Below are 9,287 nucleotides of genomic sequence, written 5' to 3'. Positions count from 1 at the left end.
TCATTTTGCATAAGACGTAGGTATGACATGCAGCTTATGCTGATTGCAAGCGCAAACACGTCATCTCAAGGTCGATCCTTGAAGTACCGGCTCAGTCATGTTTGTGGTTTTGATTCAAAACTTTGTTATGGCCAAGAGCATGTAGAGCGTGTCATGGAATGTGATAATTATACGCTTCTGTGTAATAGGCTCATATACAACCTCAGATCAATGTAAACAGACAAACCTGACGTCGTGATATTTTTCTTATAAACCTCTTATAAATCCAAATGATTTCGGTGAAATAAATTAATTATACCATTGGATTCTCGGGTTGTGTGTGTGTGTGTGTGTGTGTGTGTGTGTGTGTGTGTGTGTGTGTGTGTGTGTGTGTGTGTGTGTGTGTGTGTGTGTGTGTGTGTGTGTGTGTGTGTGTGTGTGTGTGTGTGTGTTTTCTGGGGGGGAATGCCTGCGGCCTGCGGCATGACCCCATCGGAACCAGGTTGTCCGACCCTCTCTTGTTCTCCAAGCGTGTTTGGGTGGCACTGACAATGGGTTTGCTGCCTGTATCACAGGCCGTCTCGGCTCTCGGCAATACAATTAGATGTAGTGCCAGTGCTTACTGGGAGAGGTCCTTTTGTCTGTGCTATGTGTTGAAGGGACAAGGGCCCTGCGATGATGAGACTAATAAGCATAACTGACAGCATCGGCCTAACTCTCACTGTTACTTTCATATTTTAATCTGTAAATAATAATTATGTTGACGGATCAAACAATACAAATCTTAGACATGACTTGACATGATGTGACATGCGTTTAATACGATATTGGTTTAATATGATATACATTCTAGTGGATCATAGTGGGTCACGTCGTTCTCTAACTCTAACAATACCACGTAACTTAGACACATCACACTTTTCGACATTTTCAAAATGATACCTACAAAACTACCGGGTTTTGTAGAAAGTATCATGCGCTTAAATCTGTAAATGTTCACAGAGCATGTCTGTTAAAAGTATCACCAAGACGGTGCTACAATGTTGTAGTGTTTTCATTGATGACTCTCGTATGTGTTGCACTGATTTTTTCATTTGAATGCTTGTCCGTGACATGGGTACACATTTCTATTATACACCAGAAACCATATTTGCTATTGTTGTCTTTTGGTGCTGATATTTAATTTACGACTGTGCAGCCTTATTTTACATCGACAATAGAAACCTTTGGCAATGCGATTAAAATGAATTGTACACATATTGACTTTTATCGAGTTGAAATACAATGTGTGGTGTCGTACAGCAGCTGTGGTTGTATTGACGTTGAGATAAATACCCACATTTACCTCAAACATGCGTGACAATAAGAAAACGAGGAATTAAATTTCAATGGTTCAATGAAATGTGTTTTAGTCGTTTGAGACACTCGGCAGTGTTGTGACTTCCTTCGTGACGTTTTTAACGAGCAGCCTGCAGCGTTACTGAGAGGCATCCACATATCTGAGGGTCTATATTCGCCATTATACCTTGAGGCGTGAGGTATTGTCATCAAACACATACAGTGTAGCCAACTCCAACATAATTGAGGTGTTTGAAATACACCTATTAATGTATACAAAGTGGCCTATTGTAACTTGATTGAGTTGAACTGCGACGACGGGCAATAAATTACAGACCGTGGTATATTATAGAACCGTGGTATGCTTAACTACTGTAACAGGTCGATAGAATACCTGGTCCCGTGGTTATTGAAGATTCACAATTACAGACTCGTGGTATATTGAAAATCCACAATGCCAAGCCGGTGATATATTGAAAAACCACAATTGCAGACCGGTGATGCATCGGAAAATCACAAGTACAGTCCAGCGATATATTGAAAAGACCACAGTTACAGGCCCACGGTATACTGAAAAACAAAAATTACAGACCCGTGGTATATTGAAGAGACACATTACAGACTCGTGGTAAATTCAAGATCCATAGTTACAGACCGGCGGTGTATTGAAGAATCACAATAACAGATCGGTGGTATATTGAAGACCCACAATTACAGATCGGTGGTATATTGAAAATACACTCTAAGATACTTGTGGTGTATTGAAGATCCACATTTACAGACCCAGGGTATATTGAAGAACCACAATTACAGACCCGTGGTATATCGAAGGCAAGGCATTACAGACCTGTGGTATTTTGAGAAAACACTATTAAAGGCCCGTGGTTTACAAGAGAGCCGCTGTTACAAACCAGTGGCATGTGGAATGACTATTTCTACAGACAGGTTAAAGAACACAGTGAAAATCCTGTGGCATATTGAGGAACAGCTATCAAAGACCTGTAGTACGTTGAAAAAAAACCACTGTTACAGACCCTGTGTATATATATTCTGGGACCGCTGTTACTGGCTCATACCACGCTGAAAAATCGGCATATGTTGAAGAACTGTTGTCGACGCATGTTGAAGAATCACTACTGCAGGCCCTTGGAATGTTGAAGAATCACTACTGCAGGCCCTTGACATGTTGAAGAATCACTACTGCAGGCCCTTGGCATGTTGAAGAATCACTACTGCAGGCCCTTGGAATGTTGAAGAATCACTACTGCAGGCCCTTGGAATGTTGAAGAATCACTACTGCAGGCCCTTGGAATGTTGAAGAATCACTACTGCAGGCCCTTGGCATGTTGACGAATCATCATTGCAGGTCCTTGGTATGTTCAAGTACGTTTGCTATTTTCACATGAAGGTGAACGTTTCACGTGGCTAAATCAAATTCCTTTCGTAACCGCCCATTTATTACACATCAAACACCATTAATATAACAACGTCTTTGCTGGACTATCACAGCTACGTTTCATTTCAAACACTGTTACTGTTGTCAAGAAAGACGTCGCTTCTAATCCGTTAATTGTGCCTACGTTGCCATCCGTCATCTTTAAAGAAACGTTTCCGAAACACCTGTCCACTTGTTCTTTATATAAACCTGAATCAATTAAAAGAGTTGTTCAAACATGTAATTTATGGTCGACTTATGTCACATCAAAGTCAATCCATCATTCAACATTAAGACATCGGGCTCATGATCTAAAGAAGGTATTTAGACCATGGGTACAACAGCAAAAAATATACAATTTTGGAGATTGATGACAGCTTTAAAGTGATTTGCCACAGAACCCTAACACCAGAGGACCACAATGTTGCTATAACATTAATCACGAGAAATATGAAAAGAAGAAAAAAATATTTTAAGTGAATTTTAACAAACGCTGCGGTTATCCATGCAAATATAGATTCCATTTTATATAATGAAAATAGAACTGAAGTTTCTTATTCATCATTTCCAAACCACCAATCGTGAAAGGAAACATATGGTGTTGATATCTGAAGCAATACATTTTCAATGCATTTTTAGCAATAAATATACAGCGCTGACTCCTGTTTTCTCGAATATAAATAAGGTCAGAAAAGAAGAAATCCTATCGCTTGCAGGTCTACGACTGACTTCTGTTATGCCGAATATGCGCGAAATTGAAAAAGAGGAATGAAAAAGAGGAAATTCTATCACTTACACACCTACGACTGACTTCTGATCAATAAGAGACAGTTCTATCACATACATGTCTACAATTGATTTCTGTTTTCTCGAATATAAACGAGATAAAAAAGAGGCAGTTCTATCACTTACAGGTCAACGACTGACTTCGGCTATTTCGAAGTAAAATGGAATTAATAGTGGTGGCAACTTTACACATGCAAGGCTGATTTTTCTTGACGTGAAGAGTACAGTGTTTCAAATAATTACCGCGGAGTTCTATTATGTCGAAGTGTGATTTAAAAATGACGGAACGCCGAATACAAACACACGACTGTCTGACTGGTGTCTTAATTATATAGGTAGTATTATACCAATATTGTGCCTTGTTGATTTCAGGAAGAGTGTCAGGATTATGTGTTTTCCGAGCTAGAGATTCGTTCACGAGACTCGTTAATTTAGTCTGATACGCAAGTGTAATATTTTCCTCCTCCATCTACGATTCCCCTTAGAAATCACTGACCTTGGAAAGACAAAACTTCAGCTATAACCAGGGGTGCGTTGCAAGGCATGAATCGCTTATTCTGGGCTTGCAACAGCTCGAAGAGTTTATCGCTCTTCCAAAAATGGCGGCGCGATTACCATTTGCTCGTGTGGCGCTAATAAAGAACGTATTAGGAGAGTCTCGATGGCGAGTGATGAATTTATGATTGTTTATGACTACATTGAACCAAACTTAGGATGCTGGGATATAAGCTTATTTTTTGCCACTTTGGCAGCCGAACATATTTGTTCAGCGGTCGAATTCAAATTTTTCTCAGCCGCCATTTTGGTTTGAGAACGAAGCGACCACATTCAACGATTGCTGCGATTGCAAGCGGTTGAAAGTTGTCAGATGAAACACTGTACATCGCTTGCAAGCGATTGGTTGTTTGCAACGCACCCCAGGCATCTGGTGTGATATCGTCCCGAAGTGACATTCAGATGACGTCAGCAATGCCGTCCCTATGACGTAAACAATAAACAATTCGTTGATGAACGTGAAGTGCTCATTAAAGTATGTGAAGTCGGTGCATCGAGGTAGAGACATGTGGCAATATGTCTGGTACAATGGATGCGTATTCTGAAATCGCAAACCGCGTTGAATTGACCAGGTGACCAGGCAACAAGAAGGTTGCAACAATAGGCTGCTCATAGAAACATAAGAAAACCCACAGTGACGTCATATTGAAAGGGAGATAAGTCATGATGTGTATATTGTGAAAACCTGTGGTGAATGTGCAAATTATGAATCAATATCATGCAGAAATGAATTTGATAATTGTGATTTTTGTACTGTTGTGCCTATGATACTACTTGATAACCAGGGTCGGTGGGGTAGCATAGTGGTTATAGCCTTGCTCGTCTCGATGAAGACCTGGGTTCGATTCTCCACATAGATACAATGTTTGAAGCTGTGGTGTCCTCTGTCGTGATATTGCTGGAATATTGCTAAAAGCGGCGTAAAACCACACTCACTCACTCACTCACTCCCTTGATAAACAATGCTGAAAAGGTACGAGACAAAACGTTCTGCTTCCTGAAAATGTGTCCTTCAACAAGAGTGAGATGTCTCAAGCTCACCAATACGCTATACAGAGTTGCCTCTCTTGAGCAAATTCCCCGTTCCTCAGTTGGAATCGAAGGTTGGCTGCCTCATTCACTTACCCGTGTTCGTAGGCAATCATCTAGCACTCCTGTCCTCTCATACTTAGCTCGCACTTGTATAAATCTACATATACGTCCCTTTGTTTTCAGGAACATGATACAAATATGACTGAAACAAGAAACTCAAGGGTCTCGACCCGTAAAGCAGGAAACCAGTGAGGATTTCCGCCTTTAGCAAAGGTCCCTGATTCACAGACAACATACTAACCGAAATAAATTTCCTGACGTCATTGTTTACATATATGTCACATTTCAGATGAGAAATATACTAAATAATTTGTCGACTATAACTGTGATGAGAGTCATAACAGGGATTGAGCACTGCGGAAGCTATGACATCTGCACATCTACATTATTCAGTGTATTCAATAGTACACAGAACACGATAGCATTGCTAACAACGGTTTGACATTACAACCTTTAAAATGCCAACTGTATGAGAGTACTGATATGATCACCTTTGCAAAATTGTGAGTGAGTTTAGTTTTACGCCACACTTAGCAATATTCCAGCTATTTGGCGACGGTCTATAAATAATCCAGTCTGGACAAGAGACTCCAGTGATCAACAGCATGAGCATCGATCTAAGATACTAGGATATTTGTCAACCAAGTCAGCGAGCCTGACAACCCGATCGCCTCTTTTGAGAAGCATGGGTTACTGAAAATCAATTCTAAACCAGATCTTCACGGGTGTCTTAGCAAAATAAGGTTAGTTTCAAACACTTACACTATGTCAGTCATATACTCGATCCTACGCTTAGTTATTGACTAATTTCTTGCGTTTCCTTTTATAATTGTTCAAATAATGAAACATTATCAGGTGTTGAAGTGAAGCCAGTTCAATATATACCGCCATATGTCACACACAGTGTTTGCCCGATCAATTGTATGGGGAAATTATCGTTAATATAACTATTGTTATTAGATGGCAAATCAGGATAAATACTGGACAATGTAACAAACTAGGGAACATAGACAACTGATTGTATGTGGAGATGAGACATAACGTAGTGATGTATGTACTTGTTGTGAAGCTGAAGCTGACCGATGACTGTGGTGAGTGAGCATTGTGTTACACCGCTCTCAGCAATATCTCAGCAACATCACGGCGGTGGACACCAGACATGGACTTCAGGCACTGTACCCAAATAGGAATTTTAACATTATCAGATTGTCAAGAATACGTCACTATCAAGTATCTCGTGTAACACTGGGTTTAGATTTCACAAATTGCACAATATTAATGATCCTGTGATAGACCTACTTTTATTATTTAATGATGGTGCTGATGGGGTCGACGACAACGATGAGGACGATGAGGAGGAGGAGCAGGGTTGGCTGGGGGGTGGGGCTACAGTAGGACAGGTTAAGTATAACCGTATCACTCGAATCTTGAAGATAATCTGCCAGTAGGGTCAGGCAATTCCGATATATTCTGATTACGAATCACGTCAGTGTTAAGTTGCGTGAAGATAAGCTGCAATTAAAGTGGAAAGGCGTAATCCCTTTCTTGCGGACGTTTCTGTAAGGTTACGTGAAGTCGGACTAACGATTATACGGCCATAAGGATTCTCTTATGCGTAAAAGGCAAAATAGCCAAGACCATTACCCTTGTGTGGAGAGGTTATATATAATGGGGAATATTAATGAGTTGTATTCCCATGAGTTTGATATTGGATTTTTATTATATCCTTCGTTCAGAACAGTCAAAACGTTCACAGTCGGAAGTGTTTACATGTAATGGTTTATTGGAACGTCAGATTATAATGTAGATGTTGAACAAGCTGACGTTTAAATTACTCATCCAACTGATTCACATTCTCGTGAAGATTCGGGGTAGACTAGGCCTTCAGCAACCCATGCTTGCCATAAAGGCGACCATGCTTGTTGTAGGAGGCGACTAACGGGATCGGGTGGTCAGGCTCGCTGACTTGGTTGGCACATGTCATCGGTTCCCTACTGCGTACATCGATGGTCATGCTGTTGATTAATGGACTGTCTGGTCCAAACTCGAATATTTACAGACCGCCGCCATATAGGTGGGAATATTGCTGAGCGTCACCTAAAACTAAACTCACTCACTATCATCATCTTGACACGTGACAACCTCAATACGACAAGCTTGACTGTAAATCCCTTATACAACATACAAGTGTATTTGTAAATACAAAAGAACTGGATATACGTTTGGAAGAGCCTTTGTAAAATTGTCTAGCTTTCTGTCCTAGGGGCATTGGGGTACGTCAGTGGTTATAACGTTCGCTTGTCACACCGAAGGCCTGGGTTCGATCCCGTATGTGGGTAAAATGTGTGAAAGACATTTCTGGTGTCCCCAACCATGATGTTGATGGGATGCGGCTGAAAAAGTCTTCTATCAACATTGAGAGAAGCGGCCCATAAATACAAATCCAAGCCCGCCAGGATTTCACCAATCGCCCATTAGAGCAAATCTTCTTGTGGGTTAGGGAAAGGGTCGAATAGTTTCGAATACTGCAGAGAGGTCATTGGAGTTGAAAGGGTGGTAATGATTGGAATACGTACAATCGTGTATTTGTTTGTTATTTATTGACGGCGACCTATAAGGGACCGGCTTACATGTACGCACTCTGCAATAGTAATAAGTGTCTACAAAATATAATCTGAAAACAGTCAGTTTTGTTGTGACGGAGTATTTCGCGTGGAAACGTGGAACGGTCTTCACAAAAACCAAAACAACATGAACGTATTGATCCTTCAGAAAGAATGTGTTCGCTCCCTTACAAAATGCGACCTTAGTCTTGAGATTATCCTTACTAAGGAGTGTCCAAGCGCTAAGATTGCCTTCGTGGAACAGCAACATCCGCTTCCTTGTGTATTACCCACGTGATACTTTGTAATGGCCTTCATAACGAACTGTCAGGACACATATGTGTCATAACACATTCCAGTGATTTGAATGGCTAATACGTGAACTTTGACATTACCGGTAGTACTTTCATCACTCATTCTCTTCATATTTTCATTCAGAAGTTTTCACCTTCTGGAAGCATGTAAAACGAAAACACTTCTATGGAATTAAATAAAATGTATTTAATTTAGTGTGGTGACAGGCATTAATTTCAATCCTGTAATAACTCAAGTTTCTGTAATAAAAGCGAAAATAAAACATTCTAAATAATTAAGCCAATACGTCTAGTAAGTCTCTCGTGAGAGTATACAAATATGGCATCGCCCGTAAAAGTTATTGATTTGGTCAAAGTTGACGGACAATTGGTTGGAGGAGTTGCGAATATAATCAGGAGATTGAATACCTTCAGTGGGTCTGTTGTAAGGGCCTGCATTTAGAATTCAGCATCACAAACTTTAAAGACACGTCATAATACTATTTTGCGTACTTGCATGTGATTTTGTTCAAAAGCACGACCGTGTGTCTAAAGCTCGTGACAAACCAAAAGCATTTCACTTGGGACAATATGAAAGGGGAAGCTCGTTTCATTATCTTACAAATGTACGTAACTTAGGTGGGTTAGTTTTACGCCGCACGCAGCAATATTCCAACTATATGGAGGCGGTCTGTAGATGATTGCATCTGGACCAGACAATCCAGTGATCATCAGTATGAACATCGATCTGCGCAAAAGGGAACCGATGACAAGATTAGTGTCAACCAAGTCAGTGAGCCTGACCACACGATCCCGTTGGTCGCCTCTCGCGACAAGCATGGGTTGCTGAAGGCCGATATTCTAACCCGGACCTTCATGCAGTACAATCGCATGGACAGTGTTATGCAACTCCACACTAAATCCACAAGTTATAACTTTGTCTGTAAAAATGTAATGTTTTGCTAGAGACAAAGAACTCCATTTGAAGTGAGAAAGAACCCCACTAAAGTTGAAGACTGGGAACCTGAACCGAAGGATAGTCTAGACGTGCTTCAGTTCGGGCTTATTGATTACAGTAAGAGCTGGGTAGTAGCAAATTCAATATGGTTCTGGGTCTTTGAGACCGGCTAGACATTGCCTAACATGTGAACCGTGACCATGAACGCTTCTAAAACACCGCCTCATTGAAGATACGTACAGCCGATT

Source organism: Haliotis asinina, chromosome 8 (genome assembly GCF_037392515.1).
Source record: "Haliotis asinina isolate JCU_RB_2024 chromosome 8, JCU_Hal_asi_v2, whole genome shotgun sequence".
In the NCBI taxonomy this organism is placed as follows: domain Eukaryota; kingdom Metazoa; phylum Mollusca; class Gastropoda; order Lepetellida; family Haliotidae; genus Haliotis; species Haliotis asinina.
The sequence above is the reverse complement of the archived record's forward strand: the minus strand, read 5'-3'. Positions refer to the sequence as shown.